Source organism: Chelonia mydas, chromosome 8 (genome assembly GCF_015237465.2).
Source record: "Chelonia mydas isolate rCheMyd1 chromosome 8, rCheMyd1.pri.v2, whole genome shotgun sequence".
Classification (NCBI taxonomy): domain Eukaryota; kingdom Metazoa; phylum Chordata; order Testudines; family Cheloniidae; genus Chelonia; species Chelonia mydas.
Genome location: NC_057854.1, coordinates 73,916,564 through 73,937,482, shown reverse-complemented (window position 1 = coordinate 73,937,482; position 20,919 = coordinate 73,916,564). Strand labels below are relative to the sequence as shown.

The following is a 20,919-nucleotide window of genomic DNA, read 5'->3' as shown; positions in this document are numbered from 1 at the left end:
AGTCGGTACAACATCGTGCATCAACTATGAAAAGGGGACAGAGACTTTTTCCATTGGACCATGTGAACTGGAAACAAACTCACTGAACATTAAATCTCACCAAATGAGGGTAAATTCATCCTCATCATCGTATCTACTCATTATACTCCACACCTGAACATAGCCATTATATGAACATACCCCCATATTTCAATGTCTGTACTTTGACCCGTTAACCTTTTACCCCCAATCGGGGAGATTGCAGATCATGTATTCATACCCCTTGATAATCTGTACCTTATTCCTTGATAACCAGAAACTTCTATGCTTAAACTCTGTACCGTTTTCTTTTTATTTCAACATCTTAATAAAATTATTAAATCTGTAAAATATGGCAGAACGTCACTTCTCTAAGATATGAATAACTTCAATTTTGAAGGTAACCACAACAAATATAAAACATACAGTTTACACAGTCAAAATGTGCAAATGAAACTTCAGTTTGGGGCTATGCCCTAAAGTTACCAAAGAGGGAAGAAAAAAACCCCCAAAAACAAAAACAAAACAGGAACCTAGCCTGAAAGCAAACGATCTAGGGAAGAAGAAACTGATTGATGTGCTCTCTTTCCATCTGCCCTGATCTATGTTTTGTTTAGGAATTTCTCTGTTAAACATTAAGCATGTATTTTTCTTCATTCTCTGACAAACACAAAATGCAGCCTGTTACCAGCAACTCCCATTCCTCCCGCCCCCCAAAAAGTGGACAGATTATTTTTTTGTTCTTGTTTTCTTTCTTCCCTTCTTTCCAAGCGCCCCTCCCTTTTAAATATATGCTGTTTTCCATATATCACTGGATTTGTCTTGTATTGTTCTGAGATAGTGATATTTAAGGAAGCGAGAAATGTAGCTCTGCAAGAGTTAACCGACTCTGTATTTTGTTAATGCTCTGACCAGCTGTTTCTTGTTAGCTGTAACAGAAGAGAGCATGCACATTCGTGGCTAACTGTTAAACTCATTTTCCACAATACCAAGAAGTTAAAAACAATTCAAGTCCAGGACATCAGCGTGCTGTACTCCCAAATCAGCATTAGCTACGAAAGGAGAACTGATGTGGTCTCCCTATGAAAGCACAATGGTCCTTCTCCTTGAAAAATCTTTCACGCCATTTTATTCATTAAGGGGAGGTAGGGAAGGGAGTTAATTCATGATCTAAATCATATGTGTCTAATAGAGATACATGTATTATAAAGAATGTATCCCAACGATCACTGCAACTTGGATAAACACCTAATGGAAATATAAAACTGATTAAAGTTTAATTGAAAACACAAATGTTCACGAACAGTATATTAGAAGTTCATCTCTTGCTAAGACCTTGTTAAAGTGGGAGGTCTATTCCTGCACTGATTAGAGAACAATACTTTCTTGTTATGCTCCCTTAGCGAGCAAAGTGTATTTATTCTCACTGGACTTTGATTAGAATTATTTAGAACTAAAAAGGTCTCCAAAATATATGTTTTGGACATCTTATTTTTTAGTGCTTGGTGCCCAAAGTCCCGTGGTGCCTTAAAACAAAACAAAATTATATTAAAAAAATCCCAACAATCGCTTAGTTGTTCCAATGCTTATGGCTAGATTCCCACATTTACAATCAATTGAGTATTGCATCTGAGCATCTGTATTGAAATATACACATACTAGGTTGACTGTAGAGCAGGCAAGAAGGTCATGGAAGCCTATTTTTAATATCTTGGATTTTATGTTTGATTCCATCAAATCATTAGGATTTGAGGTTCTTGACGCTGCCACAGATGGAAAAAAAAGAATTTGGTTTGGTATGAAGTAGAAGGTGATGGTCCTGTTACCTGGACACACATTTACAGTTAGAGCCTTAGTTATGGCGTGGCAGTGCACACGTATAGAAGAGTGAATTTGAAGACAGATTATAGTGGTCCTCAAGCCATGATCTGTCACCAAGCATTAGTGCAAATCAAGTCACACTCTGCCCTGGATTAAACCCAAGCAACCCTAGCATAATGGCATCCTGGTCCCAGACTAGGGCTGCAAGGTGCTATGGTAATACACATCATGGAAAACAATAATGAAGTTTGCACATGTGTAATGAGTGGAGAGTGTGCTCTTGTGTGATTTCAATTTCACACTTTGTACTAAACTAACTTCTGAAAGATTGTATCCAGTAATCACAGGCACAGCGGTATGTTTACTTTTATTCGTTTGTACAGTAACAGTAAGTTTAAAATTTTTCACATTACCAGTGACTGAAATTATTCTCACATGCATTTTCTGAACATGTACAAAGCCCTTAAGTGTTAGCAAAGATGCTGAGAGTTCAAAGGCTGTGCCAAATTATGTTTTGCATTTCCCCCATATAAAGGAATTTACACACAGCTGCAGTCTCTCTCATACACGTGCAAATGTGGGTTTAACTCTGGGTTTAGATAAGGTATTGCAGTTGTGTGGGGTGGCTTATTAACAAAACAAATTTTTCTTCCATACAGCAAGATTAGTGCATGGGCTTTTTATACTCTTGCAGTACTGTAAACAATTTGAGAGGCCTAAAAGGTTGTCCATGTACTTTGAAGCTGTCACTTTCCCCCACAAAGGGCATAAAAAGCACACACAGAGCATTAAGCAATATGAGTAACATGACCTCCTGCTAAACATTAGAGACACGTGTACAAGCTATTATTACTGAGTCAGCACTCAGCTGGGGCAGTTCCCACCATAAAATCAGTTTTGCAGGAACTTATACCTGCTGATATTACATCAGTTGCCCACCAGATTCAGGGGACTCAGCAAGCTGGACTCCACTTACTAGTGTCTCCCACCTAGAACCTAGTGGGAAGAGATCCGTCCTCCGCTCAAGACTGGGTCCTTCTGAACTGGGCTTCTCCCATTCAAGGCTCCTTCTCAGAGACTGGTGTGCCTCACGGATGGGGCCTGACTGAGCCCTCAGCTGATTTTTAGCCCATTCTCACCTGCTATGGGGTTTGTGTACCCCATCACAAGGAGATTCTAACTCTAAAAACCCTTGAATTAATGTAGTGCCAGACACAGGCCTGTTCGTGATCCCAATAGAGTCAGTGGTAAAACCTCCACTTACTTCAATGAAATCAGGACCCCACTGTATTTTATTTGCATGTCACAAGATGCATGATAAATTAAAGATTATATAATGCAGAAGTTGTCTTCTGATTGCCTCAGTTTCTCATTTCCTTTGCGCTCTACAAAAGAAACATCCTTGTTTCCAGTTTGAGAGGGAAAGCCTAGCATTGCCTAACAACGACCTTTTCCTTGGTAATTAAGAAATGGCACAGATACAGTCTAAAGGGACATTTTCATCTGGAAAGATGGTGGGAGCAACATGCAACTTCACGGGAGAAAAATGGGGAGGGAGGATTCCTTAATGATCAAACTGAGAACAGGGAATTTGGTTCAGCTGGAAAAAAATAAATCCTTACTTTAAGCACAACCACACTTGTTGGGTTAGGAAAGGGCAGGCCACCGAATTATCTGCCATGTTTGTTTGTAGTGGGTTTTTTTCTTTTGTAGCTGTGTTGGTCCCAGGACATGACACAGACAAGGTAGGTGAGACAATACCTTTTATTGGACCAACTTGGTGAGATAATTCCTCACCTACCTTGTCTCTCCCGTGTCCTGGGACCAACACAGCTACAAGTATGGTTGTGCTTAAAGCAAGGATTTATTTTTTTCCAGCTAAACCAAATTCCCTGTTCTCAGTCTAGCAAAGTTCCAATTATGTTAGTAACTAAATGTATTAGAAGTTAGTATTCAAGTGTATCCCTAACCACCGTCTTTATAACTGCCCATGACAGTCACTAACAATGCAGCCACATGATTAATAAAGCCAGCTGCAATTTTCACTCACTGGAAATTGAAACAGACACCAAAAATAAACACAGGGTAATCCCATTTCCATTGCATGCATTTATTTTGTTTATATTAAGAGACTACAATTTAACTGCATTGTTGGAATTAAATGTTCCTGAGATTATCTGAGAGATTAGAAGGCTGGTTGTTTTAAAGTCCAAGTAATTTAAATGCACATGTATATTTTAGAAATATTACAAGCAACACACACACACGGAATACATCACTCAGACGATATATCAACATATTCCTGTGATATCAGAGACACAAGGTCAATGAGGTAATATCTTTTAATAAACCAACTTTTCTTGATGAAACATCCTGGGATATCAACATTTACATTATTGACAACAAAGTATTAGAACTAGGAGAAACAACACGCCCTGACATAAGATAGCAAAAAGTAGGAGTGTCACAGATGTGATCCACTTTATCTCTGGGAAAGAGGGATTATGTTTATTGGGTCACTCTGAAGAATTTGACCCTCGATAGCAACCTCTCACTTAACGGACTATTTCACTGGCTAAAACTGCACCAGCTATGGCTTGCTTGATAAAAATTAAGGATGGAACAACTAATGAAAAGCGGGACTGGGTGCGTGTGGGGAGGGAACACATATGGAAAAGAAATTACCAAATCAAGACAATCAAGCAATCAGGTAGTCAACAGCTCAGCACAAAATCCCGAAAGCTAATTCCTTTGGGGAATCCCACGAATGAGCTATACGAATCTGAAATCCCCCCAAAAGCTCTTCCACCACTAAATCTTTAAAGATATAGCAACATGTGATCACATCTGAGGCCAACACATGCTGACTCTGGGGGAAATCAGAGATCAAATCTTGAACTCATCCCTACTTGCAAGTACTGGCTGCACTACAGAAGAAGCAGACTGAATCCCCAGGGAAGAGTGCCTCGTGTTATTCAGGAAAAAAGCCTCTCATGTAGTTCATGTGTGCCAAGGCATGGGCCAGCACTGAAAAGTTCCCAAAGGAGTCACAACCAGACCTTTCCAGCTGGAGAGAGAACGGCTGTAATCAAAAACACTGAAAGGAGTTGGGGAAATGGAAAGAAAGTGATACCCAGAAGACCCCCCAGAATATAAAGTAATAAATGATCATCTAGTCTCACAGTTTGTCCATTTAGAAAACAAATCCAGCTCTAAGAAATTCTCATTTCTTTGCTCAAGAAAAAGTTAAGACTCTCTTAAGATCACAACAGGTACTTGAACACTCGACCTTTAAAATCATTACTAAGTACAATATTATTTCTTTAGGGAGTGCACAGGCCAGGGAAGTAGTGCGGTGCAGTGGAGTGGGTACGGGACTAGAGAGACCTGGGTTCTATTCCTGGCTCTACCATGGACCTTTTGGGTGACCTTGGGCAAGTCACTTCATCTCTCTGCGCTCTAGTGGGCATGTGTGGCTGCCAGGCAGTTCATGTAGGCAAAGGAAAACTGTTTTCAAATCAAGAACGTCAGAGTAGCCAGCCGATTTGTAAAAGTTGTGCCAATCACACAGGCTCTATGGGTCACTGGCTCTATGGGTCAACACAGCTAGCCCCAGCTAATGGGACACAATAGGTATGTTTATGCAGGGATAAGGGTCCTGCAACTGGCCCAGATGAACTAACTTGGGCTCACTTGGCTAAAAATCACTGTGTAGACATTTGGGCTTGGGTTGGAGCCCAAGATTGGGACCCTCCACCCTGGCAGGGTCTCGGAGCTCAGGTTCCCGACTGAGCCTGAACATCTATACAGTGATTTTTCAGTCCCGGAGTCCAAGCCCCATGAGCCCAAATCAGCTGTCCAGGGCCAACCACAGGTTTATCATCCCTGTGTAGACATACCCAGTGAAGTGAGTGAGCGAGCACCCACAATGGGACTCCTCAAGGAGGAAATATTTCCTCTGTAAACAAATACCACACACAGTTTTTATGTATAACATTTGTTTAAGGCATTTCAAGTGAAGAAAAACAGAAGAAATAGCTGGTTCTGTTATGCCTTTTCTACATACAGAAAGATTTAACAAAGCTAATAAATAGCTCAACACTGAGAAAAGTTTAATTAGAATTCTTTTCTTCTGAATCACGTCAATAAAGTCAAGGATTGGTCTGGTATTCGTAAGTGTTGACTTACGCACATGCTTCTCACTGCAGATGTACAGCTGAGATCCTGTAAATATAACATAGGGCTAGAAAATTATACACAGTGGTATCTTAGGCCCAAAACCGGTTTAAGAGATCTGGTTTTGCTTATTTTATACAAAGGGCAAAAGAGAAAGTTTATCAGATTACACAAACAACAGAACAGGATTTTTTGGTGTCATTTTCATGCCATTAATAGCAAAATAATATTTCCAGTAACACTGAACTTTTTGCATTAATAATGTGAATCTACTGCTATTGCAGAGGCTACAGCTGAAGTAAACCAGCTTGCCTCCTAACAACACACACTTAGGAAGTATTTAATTAATGCAGTTCAGGAGATTTTGCTTTTAAAAAAGAAAACACATGAAAGAAATTCCCTCTGATAATGCATATTTTAGCCCTCCAACTTCCATCTGTGAAGATATCTGGTATCAGAGAGATCAAACATTAGTGCCTGTAGAAATGAAGGGGAATGCAGGGAACAATATGGACATGAGCACTATTTCAGCAAGAAAAACAACTATTATTGGCCGAGATCCAAAAAGCAATTGAGACGGGTAATGTTCAACCTACCAATTTCTTGCCAACAGTTTTCTTGCCAATTTTCTCAAACAAGCATCAGTTTTTCAGATTGAGCTTCAATGGTAAAATATACCCTAAAAACAATTAATAAATTACTGCTTTGAATTCATTAGCACTATACAATGAAACTCTGCCAGACAGTTTTGGTACAACATTTCAGAGCCTAATTAAATGTACTTTTAAACTGAGGAAAACTGGCACCCAGAATAAGCTTTTTAGGAAGTGTGAAGTTAATGAATCTTTGAACTGCCCCATTCTCTCTAAAGGTCAAGTTTGCCCCAGTGCAGACAGCCCAGACAATTTAAACCTCACTTAAGAGTCCTTATCATGTAACTCAAGCAGTGCATGAGATCTTGTGCAGGCCATATGCACAGGTGCAGGGTCATCCTAAGTGATCTGTTAGGAATGAGTTTTAGTATGGCTCTTCCTAAAAAGTGATGTTTAAATTATGGATGGGACTTTAGACCATAAAATCAATAAACTTTTCAGGGCATCACAAATAATTCACAATTTCCCCATTTTTCAAAACCTCTCCATTTTCAAAACCTTTCCCTACCTGAAAGCACAGAGAATTTCTACACTCCTGCATACATATGCATACACAATTAACTTTGACTAAAAAAAATTAGAGGATGGCAACAAGAAGTCTGGTAATATTTTCATTATACCCTTTGCCATTTTCATGCCTTAAAAAAATGGAGAAATATGAAGAATTAGGAGATTATTAAATAAAATAGCAGCAGCACTTAATTTGATCCAAGTGAAACCCACACACCTTCTGGATATGGTGTTCTGTCCCATCTAGTGGCACCAAGACCACTTAGAGAGAGATAAAATGAGTCTGCTAACTAGGGTGAGCAGATCGCAAGAGTGAAATATCAGGACACACTGAGCGAGGGCGGGGCGGGCGAGGAGGAGGGTAGAAGAGAGACAGACACAGGTGCACAGCCCCAACCGGAGCCAGAGGCACACTGGTCCGCCTGGCCCTGTGCTACCAGTGTGCCCCTTTCTCTTCGGGGTGGGCCCATGCTGCACCACACAGCTCCCCTGCCCAGAGCCCCCCTACAAGCCTTCCACCACAAATGCACAGTGCTGTGCACACACACAGCCCGGCCAACGCCCCCCTGCCCACAGCCCCACCACAGCTGCCCAGCACCCCACACAGAACCCCCCACTTGCTAGTTTCCCAATACACACAGATTTCCCCTCCCTGCCTCCCAGTGCCCTTCCCCACAACTACACAATGCCCCACACAGACCCCCACTGCCCAGTGCCATGACACACACAGATCTCCCCCACTTCCCAGCACCCTCCAACAGGACCCCATTGCCTAGCACCCCAAAACACACAAACCTCCCCCACTGCCCAGCACCCTGCATGCCCTCACAGCCCAGCACCCCTCCCCCCACACCTCCCAGACACTCACTCCACCACACCCTGCCCCCTTCCCTGGCCGGACCCACCAGCCCTGCTGGGAGGTTTCTGGCTCCTAGGGTCAGAGTGGCGAGGGGGCTCTCCAGACTCTCCACATGCTGCGCCCGCCACAAGCGCGAGCTCTATGGCTCCCACTGGCCAGGAAAAGCGCCAATGGGAGCTGCCGGAGCCGCAGAGCGGGGCTTGCAGGCGCCAGCAGCATGCAGAGCGCCCTCCTCCCTCCCCCCATGAGCCAGAGAGACCTGCCAGGGGGTGAGATGGCGAGTCCCGGCAGTGCTTACCTGGGGAAGCTTCCGTCCTGGGAGGCATCCGGCAGGCAGGTGCCTATGGCTCCTAGGGTCAAGGGGCAGAAGGGGTACGGAGGGCTCTCTGCCCGCTCCTGGTGCCTGCAAGCACTGCCCCTGCAGCACATGGCGCTCCTGCCGGCTGCTGTCCAGATGGTCCCAATATCGGGACAAAGGACAAGTCCCCTAAAATCGGAACTGTCTCGATAAAATCGGGATGTCTGGTCACCCTACTGCTAACAGCCAATTGGCTTTTAGCTCATGCTGTAGAGGCTCATACACTAAGCTCCAGAGATCCCAGGTTCGATCCTGCCCGCTGACAACCAGGGTCTGTCGGCGTTAAGCAAGCACTTGACAGACATTAAATTAATCCTCCCATATCCCTGTAAAGTAGGTAGGCAGGCTAACATGCCCATTTTACAGCTCAACCCCCTCAACAAAAATACTGTGCCCTCTATTGTGGACAGTTCTCACTTTTCAGAGAATTCTCCAGAGTAAACCAAATATAGAAAGAAGAAAATGTAAGCACTTCAGCCTTTTTTGCCTCTTTTCTTCTTCACTGACCTCTGCATTTCCACTTTGACAGAAGTTTTGGAAAAAAAAAAAAGGCACCACTGCATGACGCAAGCTGCTATTTATACCCATCTTGGATGATTACACGTGCCCTAGTGCAGTGGTTCTCAACCAGGGGTACATGTACCCCTGGGGGTACACAGAGGTCTGCCAGGGGGTACATCAACTCAGAAAGATATTTGCCTAGTTTTATAACAGGCTACATAAAAAGCACTAGCAAAATCATTACAAACTAAAATTTCATACATACAATGATTTGTTTATACTGCTCTATACACTATACCCTGAAATGTAAGTACAATATTTATATTCCAATTGATTTATTTTATAATTATATAGTAAAAAGTAGGCAATTTTTCAGTACTAATGTGCTGTGACACTTTTGTCTTGTTCTGTCTGATTTCGTAAGCAAGTAGTTTTTCAGTGAATCAACTTGGGGGTATGCAAGAGAAATCAGTCTCCTGAAAGGGGTCCAGTCGTCTGGAATGGTTGAGAGCCCATTTTACTAGGGCAGCGGTACACCACTCTGTGAATGAGCAAAATTATAACACAACACACAGGCACAAGTCTATGTAGCTTGAAGAGGATTTCAGGGTTGAAACAGGTTTTCATAAATCAGGCTGAGGTGGAAGGATCAATAAATATAGACTAAAGCTGGATTTGCTCCTCAATAAATAATAATAAAAAACCTTTATAGCTGCATAAGCACCAAGCAAATGTTTAGAATCTAATGGATCACAATGAAAATTCTGCCTGGAGGAAGGTGAAAAGTGGAGAAAAGAATAATAAAATAAATAATAAAATAAAATTTTCACTCCCTTTTGGTTCTTAACACATTTTTTTTTCAAACAAGGAAAGTAAGGTTTCTTGAAGAGGAAAAAGGGCAAATTCCACAAAACTTTCTGCTGCATAAGCTTTGAATTTCTTCATTCGTGACTCCTTCGGTGTACTACTTTCTCATAATTAACAGGGCTGGAAATATACTCAGTTTACCACTTATCCTGTGAGGTAAAATCCCCCTTTTAACAACTGCTTCTTAACAAGTCCCACAATGCAGCAGCTGCCAGATAGATAATGAAACAATAGCTCCACGTTCCATAAATTGTAACAAGTACAACTATCTTTCATGCAATTATATGCAACCCTGGCTATTGTCATTTTGGATCAAATTAATCCAATCCCCAATTAAATTCTACTGACTTCAAATTAACCTACACCAAGGAGGAATCTGGCCTAATGTCTTCAAAAAACAGAAAACTGAAGAATATCATTTTTGTACTAAAATATATTTTTCCTCAAAATTCATCTGTGCTAGGATATATGGACTGAGGAATTTAAAATTCCATTTATTCTGTCATTAACAAAAGAAGATTCTAGACAGCAAAAAGTCAGTGCAAGACATACATCTGGCACAATGTTGGCACATGCAAATATTATTCCAGTGGAAAAGACAAGAACTGTGGGATCTCAACAACAATTTTAATGAGAACATCATGATAGTGATTGTTTTTCCAACAGCAGATGCTCCATTTCTCATTGAGACGCTTACAACCATATTCCAATTTCTTTTTGGTATTACTGTATGTGTAGCCTAATTTCTCCTCCAGACATTCTATACTGTTTGACAAGCATGCGTGTTCTATACACAGTATTCAGAGCTCTACAGGCTGTCAGTTGTTTGGGCACATCGTGTCATGGGGACTACCTTTAAGTGGTCACATTAAGAAAACAAAAAGGACTATCCAGAAGATCCATGGAGACAGACCTACTGAAGAGGCTCAAGAAGTTCTACTGGTAGAATTTATACTATATTTCAAAACACAGAAAATAACCTAAGAGAACAGGGAACGTCATTCTCCCCGGTGTTCGTTTTTTCCTGCATACTGCCATGAACATGGAATAAAATTATGGTTCTCTAATATGGCACCTCATTATGATGAGGTAACCAGGTTCAAGATGTCCATAGGATGGAGCAAGTAAGGCAGCTGAGGAAATCATCAGAAGGTATGAAGAGAGATTAATTTAAAAAGTTATGTTCCTAAACACATATGGGCTCACTTTGCACACTTCTGGATTAAGGCAACTGCTTAGGCCCTTTCTTTGAGCTGAGGCAAGAGAAGAATGCTGATTTTGAATTTAATTAATTATGGTCTGACATTCTTCATCTTAATTTCTCTTATTTCTTAAACTTGAAGGAGAGATGAAGAAAAGGACAGATGAGGAAGGGAAACGGACAGAACTTTCACTAAATCAGAGCCTACTCAGGGAGAAGAAGAAAAAAAAGGGGAGCTACAAGAAAGGACAACATCTGACTGCCTTCTTTCAAATATACAGATGATTTTTTGCATGCTATTTATGAAATGGTTGCATGGTATTTTGAGCTTGTTAAAAAATGAATTACAGAATTTAAGATCATCTATTTCCTGACAAAGATAAGGACAAATGTCACTTTAATTGTAATATACAATTAAAAAGACACCAATTTTTAGAAATGTAATCCTGAGCTTTTCCCTCTAGAAGTTCTGGGTGATACTGTTGGGTGGGACAGTACAATTCAATCATTGCATGCTCTGTTTCCTTCCCTGGGGATTGCACCTTGAGGTGGTGGAAAGGCATGTTTGTTCCAGTGACCCTGCGGGTGTGCCTATACTGCAAAAAAAAGTGTTTTTAGCTTGGGTTACCTAAACCATGTTAGCTAATTTGGGTTAAAATAGCAGTGAAGACATGGCTCTTAACTAGGATTAGCAGTTCAAGTTCATATTCAGGCTCCCCTATCAGCTAAAACTCAAATGTCTAGCCTGAGCTAAAAGCTCAGTTGTTGTGTTTTCACCACTATTTTAAACCGAACTAGCTAATGGGATCAGGTAACCATGAGTTAAATACATGCTTCTGCAGTGTAGACCCTGAGAGCTATGCTAGCAGGAGCTTTAACTCCTGGTAGGGACACCCAGCCTGGACAGGTGAAAGAACAGGGAGCAGATGAAAAGCAATCCACTGGTCTTCACTGTTGGGGGCTGAGCAGTAAGGCAACAACCTAGCCATATATTTAAAAAAAGTTATAGAAACAAAAGGCAGCCATTCCACTTAGGTATGGAAGAGCCTTGTTTGTACCCTAAGCCATATTTGACAGCATGGAAAGTATTCGGATGGTCTGCTTGGTGTTTATGAGAAGAACTCCACTAGAGTCAGCTCTAATTAAAGTGCCAGACTTTCACGTTTGCTCAAAGTCTCCAATTCAGCAAAGCACTTAACACACTTGTGTAAATGTTTCACTGAATCTGCACTTAAGCTCCATCATTGCAGAAGATTGCCTGAAGGGAGCAGTTTGCAATATCATAGCCTTGCTGATGAAGGGAAAATGGATCTGCTGTCTGAACAATTTTAGCTCCTTTTGCACAAATTTTCTTTCCTCTAAAATTGGAAACCCTGTTCCCTTCCCCTAACGTTCAAGTGATGAAATCTTCACACCATTTGTGGAAAGCCGAATACTTACTTAAATGACATAGGACTTGACTCTGTCAAGTAAGTTGTGCAAAGAAAAGAGTTGGGCAATGCCAAAATAATGAGTGTAGAAGACCAGAGTAGAAAACTAAAATATACAGAAATAGGTGAGCAAAACCTTCAATGCTGAAATTGGAGCAGCCATTAGTTCAGAACAGAATTGTCAGACAGATAGATGAACATAATTTGTTGAGGAAGAGTCAATGTGTTTTTTGTAAAGGGAAATCATGCCTCACCAATCTACGAGAATTCTTTGAGGGAGTCAACAAGCATGTGGACAAGGAGGAATCCAGTGAATAGAACACAGATTTTCAGAAAGCCTTGACAAGGTTCCTCACCAAAGGCTTTTAAGCAAAGTAAGTTGTCATAGGGTAAGAGGGTAGGTCCTCTCACGGACTGGTAACTGGTTAAAAGATGGGAAACAAAGGGTAGGAATAAATGGTCAGTTTTCAGAATGGAGAGAGGTAAATAGTGGTGTCTCCCAGGGGTCAGTCCTGGGATCAGTCCTGTTCAACATATTCATAAACGATCTGAAAAAAGGGCAGGGGTGCCATTTGAGGGGGGGGGTGGGAGGGGCAGGGGAAGACTCTAACCTCGCGCTCCCCCCACCAAGTTTCGTTGGGGAGGTCTACTTATCCTAGCCCCAGACAGAGCTCTTAACTGCAAGGCAGCTTGAATGTGATATGTGATGAGTTTGGAAGCTGGGAGCAGCACAGCCTTTGTGGCAGGGCGTTTGTTTATAAACAAAGGCAGAGTGATACGATAACAAAAAGCTTGTCATTGAAGTAAATTAAGGATCGTTAGATGCAGGGCCAGCTCCAGGCACCAGCGAACCAAGCAGGTGCCTGAGGCAGCAAATGTAAAGGGGCGGCAGGACGTCAGGCTCTGGGGCGGCAATCTGCCCACGGCGGCGGGAATTTGGTGGCCGCTCCGTCACAGCACGTTTCGTGCTCAGCGGCAATTTGGCGACGGGGACGCGACTCTTCTTTGGTCACCAGCGGCAATTCGGCAGCCGCACCATCACTCCGCCTCCCCATTCGGCGGGCAGGATTCCGCCTCCCCGTTCGCCGGCAACTTGGTTTTTTTTTGCCGCTTGGGGCAGCAAAAACGCTGGAGCCAGCCCTGGTCAGATGATCCTGAAAGCACTGCCAGGCACTCCAGTTAAAAGATAGGGAACAAAGGGTAGGAATAAAAGGCGAAAATGGAGAGAGTTAAATAGTGGTGTCTCTCAGGGTTCTGTACTGGGACCTACTCAACATATTCATAAATGATCTGGAAAAAGGGGTAGACAGTGAGGTGGTAAAATTTCCAGATGATTCAAAACTACTCAAGATAGTTAAGACCAAAGCAGACTGCGAAGAGCTACAAAGGGATCTCACAAAACTGGGTGCCTGGGCAACAAAATGGCAGATGAAATTCAATGTTAATAAATGCAAAGTAATGCACATCGTTTAAGAAGGAAAGATCTGAATGCCTGCCTACCTCACAACTTATTCATTTTTTTCCACCAATTTGTGTCCTTCACCTTATTATGGAAGGACTTTCTGTTAGACCAGTGGTTCCCAAACTTCAACAGCCCGCGAACCCCTTTCACTAAATTGTGAAATCTCGTGAACTCCCTCCTAAAAATGAATATTTCCAAGGATTTAAGTTTAACTTTCTTCCGCACTCTGTGGGACTCCTGGTGCTGGACCCCGTTGACTGCCCCGGTCAACTGAGCTCGGGCTGCAGGTCCCGCTGACCGCTGGGGCTCGGGTTGCCAGCCCCAGCTCCCCGGCCCCCCTCTCCCTGGGGCTTGGGGTGCCAGCCCCATGCGGAGCGCTGGGGTTTGGGCGGCCGGCTCCCCCACTGACTGAGGCAGGGCTCAGGCTGCCAGCCCCAACGGCCCTGCCCCGCTCTCCCTGGGGCTCAGGCTGTCTGCCCTGCAACTGGGTCCCACCTGCTGCCTCCAATGCCTGGGGTCCTCTGGCTGCCATTAGTGAAATTTTTCTGGTAAACTCCCTGTAACGTTCTGCGAACTCCAGTTTGGAAACCACTGTGTTAGACTCTATTGAGGCCTGGATTGCTTCTGCAACTACAGCATATAGGGACAGCGGGAAGTTCCTCTTGAAAGAATGATGGCATGATATGGCCTGTTTATTCCTACTGTTTCACACATTTCTGCGGTGGCCCATCACCACAGTACTTGGGGGCTCAGATCCAAGATTCATGTTCACATAAATGCAGGCAACCTTACCAAAGATGGAGTGTCGTATCCAACGGGACTTGAGAAAGTAAACAGCAAGCAAGCAAAGTGCTTCTCAAGTACGAGGTTATTTAGAAGAACTAATGAAGCAATTAAAAAAAAGGGATGTTGAGAACCAATTTAGGAAGAAAGGCAGTTTTTTAGCTAAAATCTTAAAGGGCAGCTTGAACCAGCATATGTGAAGAAGTCTCTAATGGGGAACCTATAATAAGTCTTTGGCTGTCTAGTTACTATCCATTTCTGTCTCCAAACCCCATCTGTCTTCCTGACCACAACTGTGCCAATTTGGCACAGGGAAAGGGGCATTACCAAACACTGAAGAGTCTAGAGGCAGTGCACAGATATAGGTACAGCCAGTGTTAATTGTCAGAGCGCCACGGACTTTAATGGAGTTATGACAATTTACACAAGCTGAAAAAACTGCCTCACGGCTTCCGAATGGATGTCTCTGGCCTCTGCAGAGCCATAAGATGTAGGAGACTAAAACTCCCCTTGTTTTTCAGGAGATTAAATCACCCCCCAATTGAATGAGAAAGTGGAAATACCAGGAGGCCAAAACTTTTTTTTTTTTAAGTTTTCTGTCTCCTCGCATAAATAACCACCTTAGTGGACGATTTGGCCCTCAGAGTTTGCAGCATCTATTCTTTTCTGTTCACCTCTGTTAAGTCATTTCATCACCATGTACCCAACTAACAAATATTTGCCAGACGGTAAAAGAAATGTGGCTTAAATCAAAGACTGAAACCAATCACACTGATAACTCATTGTGAATAGCTGTACTCCTAAAGGCTACAGAGCCAAACTTGCTTATGAGGTTATCCAAGATTGTGTTGTTTGCACTAGTAATTATTTATGTGGAGTTCCTACAATCCATTCCAGGCTGCTAGATCTTTGTTTATCCTCACTTCAAAGGTAAAATTCTTTTAGACAGCCAGGTAGTTTGGCAGCAACTCACTACTCAGCCTTCAACAAAGGAGTCCAGGATTTTCCATGGTAAAAAAAAATTTTTTTTTTTTTTTTTTTAAAACAGAAATCCAGGTTTTCCTCCCAGAGCTTTTACCTAAAAGCCAAAGACCATAAACAAATGATTAAAAACAATGTTTGCAAACTAGAAGTAAGGTGTGATTTTGGCAAGCATCCACAGACACATCTGGGTAGTAAAAAGGGATCCAGAAATGGGTATATGCCCTCTTGGATATTACATGGATCAATTCCAATGCAGTATTTGCAAAATTTATATAACTATTTATGAGCTAGAAAATCAACACATGGAACATATGCAGTGTTATAGCTTAGATCTGAATTGATTCTCCTGCACACCATGACATCCTTCTCATTTTTCTTTTTATGTTACTAACCTGCATGGCATTTGAGGCACAAGTAACACTGGTACCCTTCAGGGCAAGAATGGAAAAAAATCAGTAGTCATTTAAGCAGAGTCAGTCAGTCTAGAAGTGCCTCATTTTATCCATATCCAAAATGCAACACTGCTGAAAATAAGAGAACAGGTCAGCATCAGCAAGTGTGTCAGCAGCACAGAAGTAAATTTAGGCCTCCTGGGCTTCACAAAGAGGTGTCCTCTTCTATGCAACTTCACCATTTAAGAACATTATAAGGGCAGAGAAACTCTAACCAGGGAAAAAATTCAGTGTGTACCAGATATCTCCTCAGGGAGGTGGCATGCTGCCCCCTGCCTCACTTATCCTTCACCACAGGGACAAAGGGAAATACTTTTACCAATACATTTCTTATTTATATTTCTGCTATCAGGAAGAACTGAACATAAAGGACCCAAGCCTGAAAAATCTCTCTCAGTATAGAGCCCCTACTGATTTCACGAGCCAGCTTATGCCACTGACACTCTCATAGCAGAGATACATTATGCTTCTTTGCCATGTTGTTCCTTTGGGCACATACTTATGGAAAACCTCTGTCTTGCCTACAGTTTTTCCTACCAGCACCATAATACTATATCTTTATATTTAAAAAACACTATTTGATATAATAGCTCTAAAGGCTCAGTGCTGCCCCACGGAAAACCTCTTAGAAAGCTCTATTTTAAAAAAATATAGTCTATTTCTATAGGTCTTTCCCCTTAATTTTAATTATTCTAAGGGATATTTGACTGAAAACATTATTTTTGTTTCATAAGAGCACCTGCTCGTGGGTCTCATTTCTAACCTGCAAACTCCTCTGTAAGTGACATGAAAATCAGTTGGTTTGGAAGTTATCCTGGCATAGACAGATGAATGGCGAAGGCAGAAAAAGCCACAGGAGGGTGTCAGCATATGCCAAGGTTGCCATGCCTCAACTGAACACTGACTAGTACTGAACACTGACTAGTACATAACTGGAACAGTCTAGCTCACCTGTGTGGTGTTACTGTTAAAACAGGTATTACAGTTCTAAGAATGTGTTTAGACTTCATGGAATGCCTGTGAGTTGCTGCATGCATTAATCTCACTTATGACCTCTGTATCCCATACTTCAACATAATATAGGACCATTTGTATTGTAAGCCTCTGCAGTTATGGAAATCAGCAGATAGGAGAGAGACGTTCATTAGTGTGAAATGCTGGCCAGCCCCGCAGAGAAGGCCCACCAGCACCTGATGTTCTATAATAGTTCATGTAAGAGGACAAAAAAAACTGTTGATTACTCTCATCCAGTCCCATAGTGAGGAGATGTGCAAATGAACTTCTCCCACCAGCTGAGCTGGTAGTTCAGAGAAGGGGGAAAAGGGAATAAAAATCCCTGGCAAAGAGAAACCCTCTCTATGCTGCTCGGTCTCTGGAGGGTAAGGTTTTCTAGGCATAAAGTAAGACCTCCCCAGTGTTTAGCCTGGGTTAGCCCTAAGGGACATATGGAGCTTGCTTATTACAGATGTTTCTATTACCTTTTGAAACATAAGACTAACTCATTTGAGTGTGTTTACCTGCTTTAACCTCGTAAATAACTCTTTGTTTCCTTTTCCTAGTGAATACATCTTTAGATTGTTTTTGGTGTGAGATCTAAGGGGCAACAGACCTGGGAGAAGTGACTATCCCTAGAGACTGGGAGTAACCTGAATATGGCTGTGATTTTTGGTGTAAGGGACTATCTACAACAAAGGCAAGCTTGCCTTGGTGAAAGGTAGATCGGAGTACCTGTGACTCCACAGCTAGGCTGTTAGTGCCTGAGGAGTTTACACTTGATAACTGGTTGGTAAAATTTAGGTATAGACCTTACAGCCAATTTGGTGTGTGCGCCCTGCTTCTCAACAGTCTGCCCTGAGGTTGGTATTCATATTCTTGAGCCATTGCAGGACAACTTGACAGAGGGAAACAGATCCCACAAAACCATTTCTAGCCTACCTACTCTCCCACTCCAGATTCAAGCTCTGAGTGAGGAAAAAGCAGCTGCTAAATTCTTGGGCAATAGCAATTTTGCTTTTTCATGAAAAAGCAAAGAGAAACAAGGAAAAGAGAAAAAATAAATTGACAAAGAAGTTTCAAGTTGGACAGATATTCCAACATTCCCATGAGGTGTGAAAGACTTTTCAATACTGATACTGAGTCTGCTATCACTATATTTGGTAGTGCTCTTAGTTAATATCAGCATTAGGGTGTTGGTTATGCTTGGATTAGTAAATTGTCCCTTTGCCAGAATACATGTAAATGAATTGCCAATACGATTAATAAGAAATAAAATCAACAAGTCAGATTTAGATACTGGCACTTTTTAAAAAAAGTAGGTTTCTTTCTTTTTAGAACAGTTATGATTTTCTCTAATAAGCCGTTATCCTTTTCCCCATCCCACACCGGCACTCATATCCTCATCTCCACATGCAAACATGCTCACAGACAGACACAGACACATCCCATATTGCTCATTAAGATCACTGCAGAATCTTAGCATCAAGTACTATTAAATAATCAGAGAGTTACTAATACTGACTGGATGCTTACAGTGTAGGTCAGCCCTGGACAAAGTCCCTAAAGGTCTGAGGGCATTCTTGAAACAGCATTATTTTCCATGTAATTGATGAAAGGAAGCCAGATGGCAACGTACTTGATTGCTTAGACATGTCTCTTCTAAAGTTGGTAATCTTTTCCACAATGAGGACATCCCAAATTTAAACAAGTCATATGTCCAGTCTCCCCACTACCTCATTTTGACTGGCTGCATCTCTGTTTGCCACTCCCCAGTGATCAGTGTTGGACAATATTCTTGCATGCGAGGACGACACAAAGCGAAGGGTGCCTCACTAAGGAGAGACAACTTCAAACATACCTAAATTTAGTGGACTTTTCAGATTATCACTTGCAGAAAATGCATGTAAAAGTGTGTGTGTGTGTGTGTGTGTGTGTGTGTGTGTGTGTGTGTGTGTGTGTGTGTGTGTGTGTGTGTGTGTTTATATAGAGACGTGAACCTTCAGATCTTTTTATTGCTGCATTTAGATGATGTTGTAACACACTATTTGAGAAGTATTTACATGGGACAAAAGATGGAGCAGATCCAATTCCTATAAATGGGAATGTATCTCCCTTGTCTATATAACTCCTGCTAACTTTAATACAATAGTCACCATTAAAAGTCTTTACAACCATCCTTTAAAATAAACAGTGTTCTCCATACCAAGTATAGGCCCTAATCCTGCAAACATTAAGTCCATACATAACCCCAGCAACCCTATAAAAAGGACTTGAAAAATTTACCCAGGACCTAATAGTCCAAGGATTAAGCCTACTCCCCAGACAGAAATATACTAGTGCCTGAGCTGGTCAGATACTCACTCCTACAGGATCTTCAGGCCCAAGAACTCCCAAGTGACTGAACTCCTCACCTCCAATTCATACTACACATACAGTGCACACACGCACACACCCCATACGTTGTAATTCACGTGTATTATGAGAGCCTAGAAGTCTCAACCAGAATTGGGGCCCCATTTACTAGGCGCTGTAAAAACATATAAAGACACAGTCTCAAAGATCCTTATTGGCCCCAGCCCTAACCCCAGCTTGGGGATACTTACTGGCTCCAACCCAAAACTCTAGCCTAGGGAGCCTACCAACCCCAACCCTAACTGGCTTAATTTGCCCCAACCTACTCCATCCCACCAACAGATGAATTTATTCTCAGTTTGCACACCAAATCTTCTTTTTGATTAGCAAGAACATCCTTCCTCCAGTGCACTCTGCTGGGGTGACAAGGTCGTTTTGGCAGGATCCTCCCACACATGTACTGGGTGACTGACCATCTGCCCTCTCATCCTGGGATACCTGCAAAGATGGCCACCCTGAGAGCACAACTGCCATACACCCATGTCTCATAAGGGTATGTCTTCACTGGGTTTTAGCCCAACCTCTCCCCACCATCCACACAGAAAAACCTCTAACCAGATTAGGAGGTGCTTTAAACCTGGGCTATCTTAAACAGCTCAGGGGGGTTAGTTAGAGCCTGTTTCAACTCAGTCTGGAACCAGCCAATTTTGAAGTTGGAACACAGGCAAAAAAAAAATAAATTACTCAAGTGTTGATAGTTCCTAATTCCCCCGCCAATGACAGACCAGTTCTCCTGCAATTGAGACAACTGACTGGGAAAGAATCCTAGAACATTGCAGTACAAAGGACCATGGGATATGCCCCCAAACACACATGGGCAAGTGCAGAAACAGTGAGGACACAGTAACATAAGTAGAACTTCATTGAGGGGATGCTTGCAACTGAACTAGACTAATCTGGTTGCTCAGACCCAGGTGCCAATCAACCAGGCTAACCACCAATGAAGACACACACTAACAGTGGCAACAGCACAGGAGCTGTCTCTCTGCAGACTTAGGAAGACATCAATGCACTGTTTACAATTAGTCCACGTTTGGAAAGATTTCTTCAAAACCCAGAAAACCAGAAACTTAATTCTTTTTTAAATGAAAGCTTAGATTCTGCAGAAGTTGATGGCACTCACCCACACAGATTCCTACTGGCCCTGGACAAGACAATTTTTTCAACTCTTAGTCATAGGGATTACCATAAATATTGCCACTGACATAATAAATCAGTAAGGCATCTTAGAAATCCTATATAGACAAAATTATAACAGAATGAATGCCAGTGAATATTAACTATTTGAAAATAATTTAAAGAGTCTAACAGCAACCATAAGTAAGAGGGCTCCATTACAGAAGCAGTTATTTCTCATCAAATACTCATACCAGAAAGTACTATCACAATAATACATTATTGCTTTATATCTGCAATTAGATTCTACATGAGTCTTA

General features: G+C 42.0%; 1 protein-coding gene across 18 annotated transcripts in view; it reads right to left on the bottom strand.

Moving 5' to 3' along the window:
- TGFBR3 (transforming growth factor beta receptor 3) overlaps nt 1–20,919 on the bottom strand; it is a 173,799-nt gene that overhangs the window by 132,354 nt on the left and 20,526 nt on the right. The window lies entirely within an intron of this gene.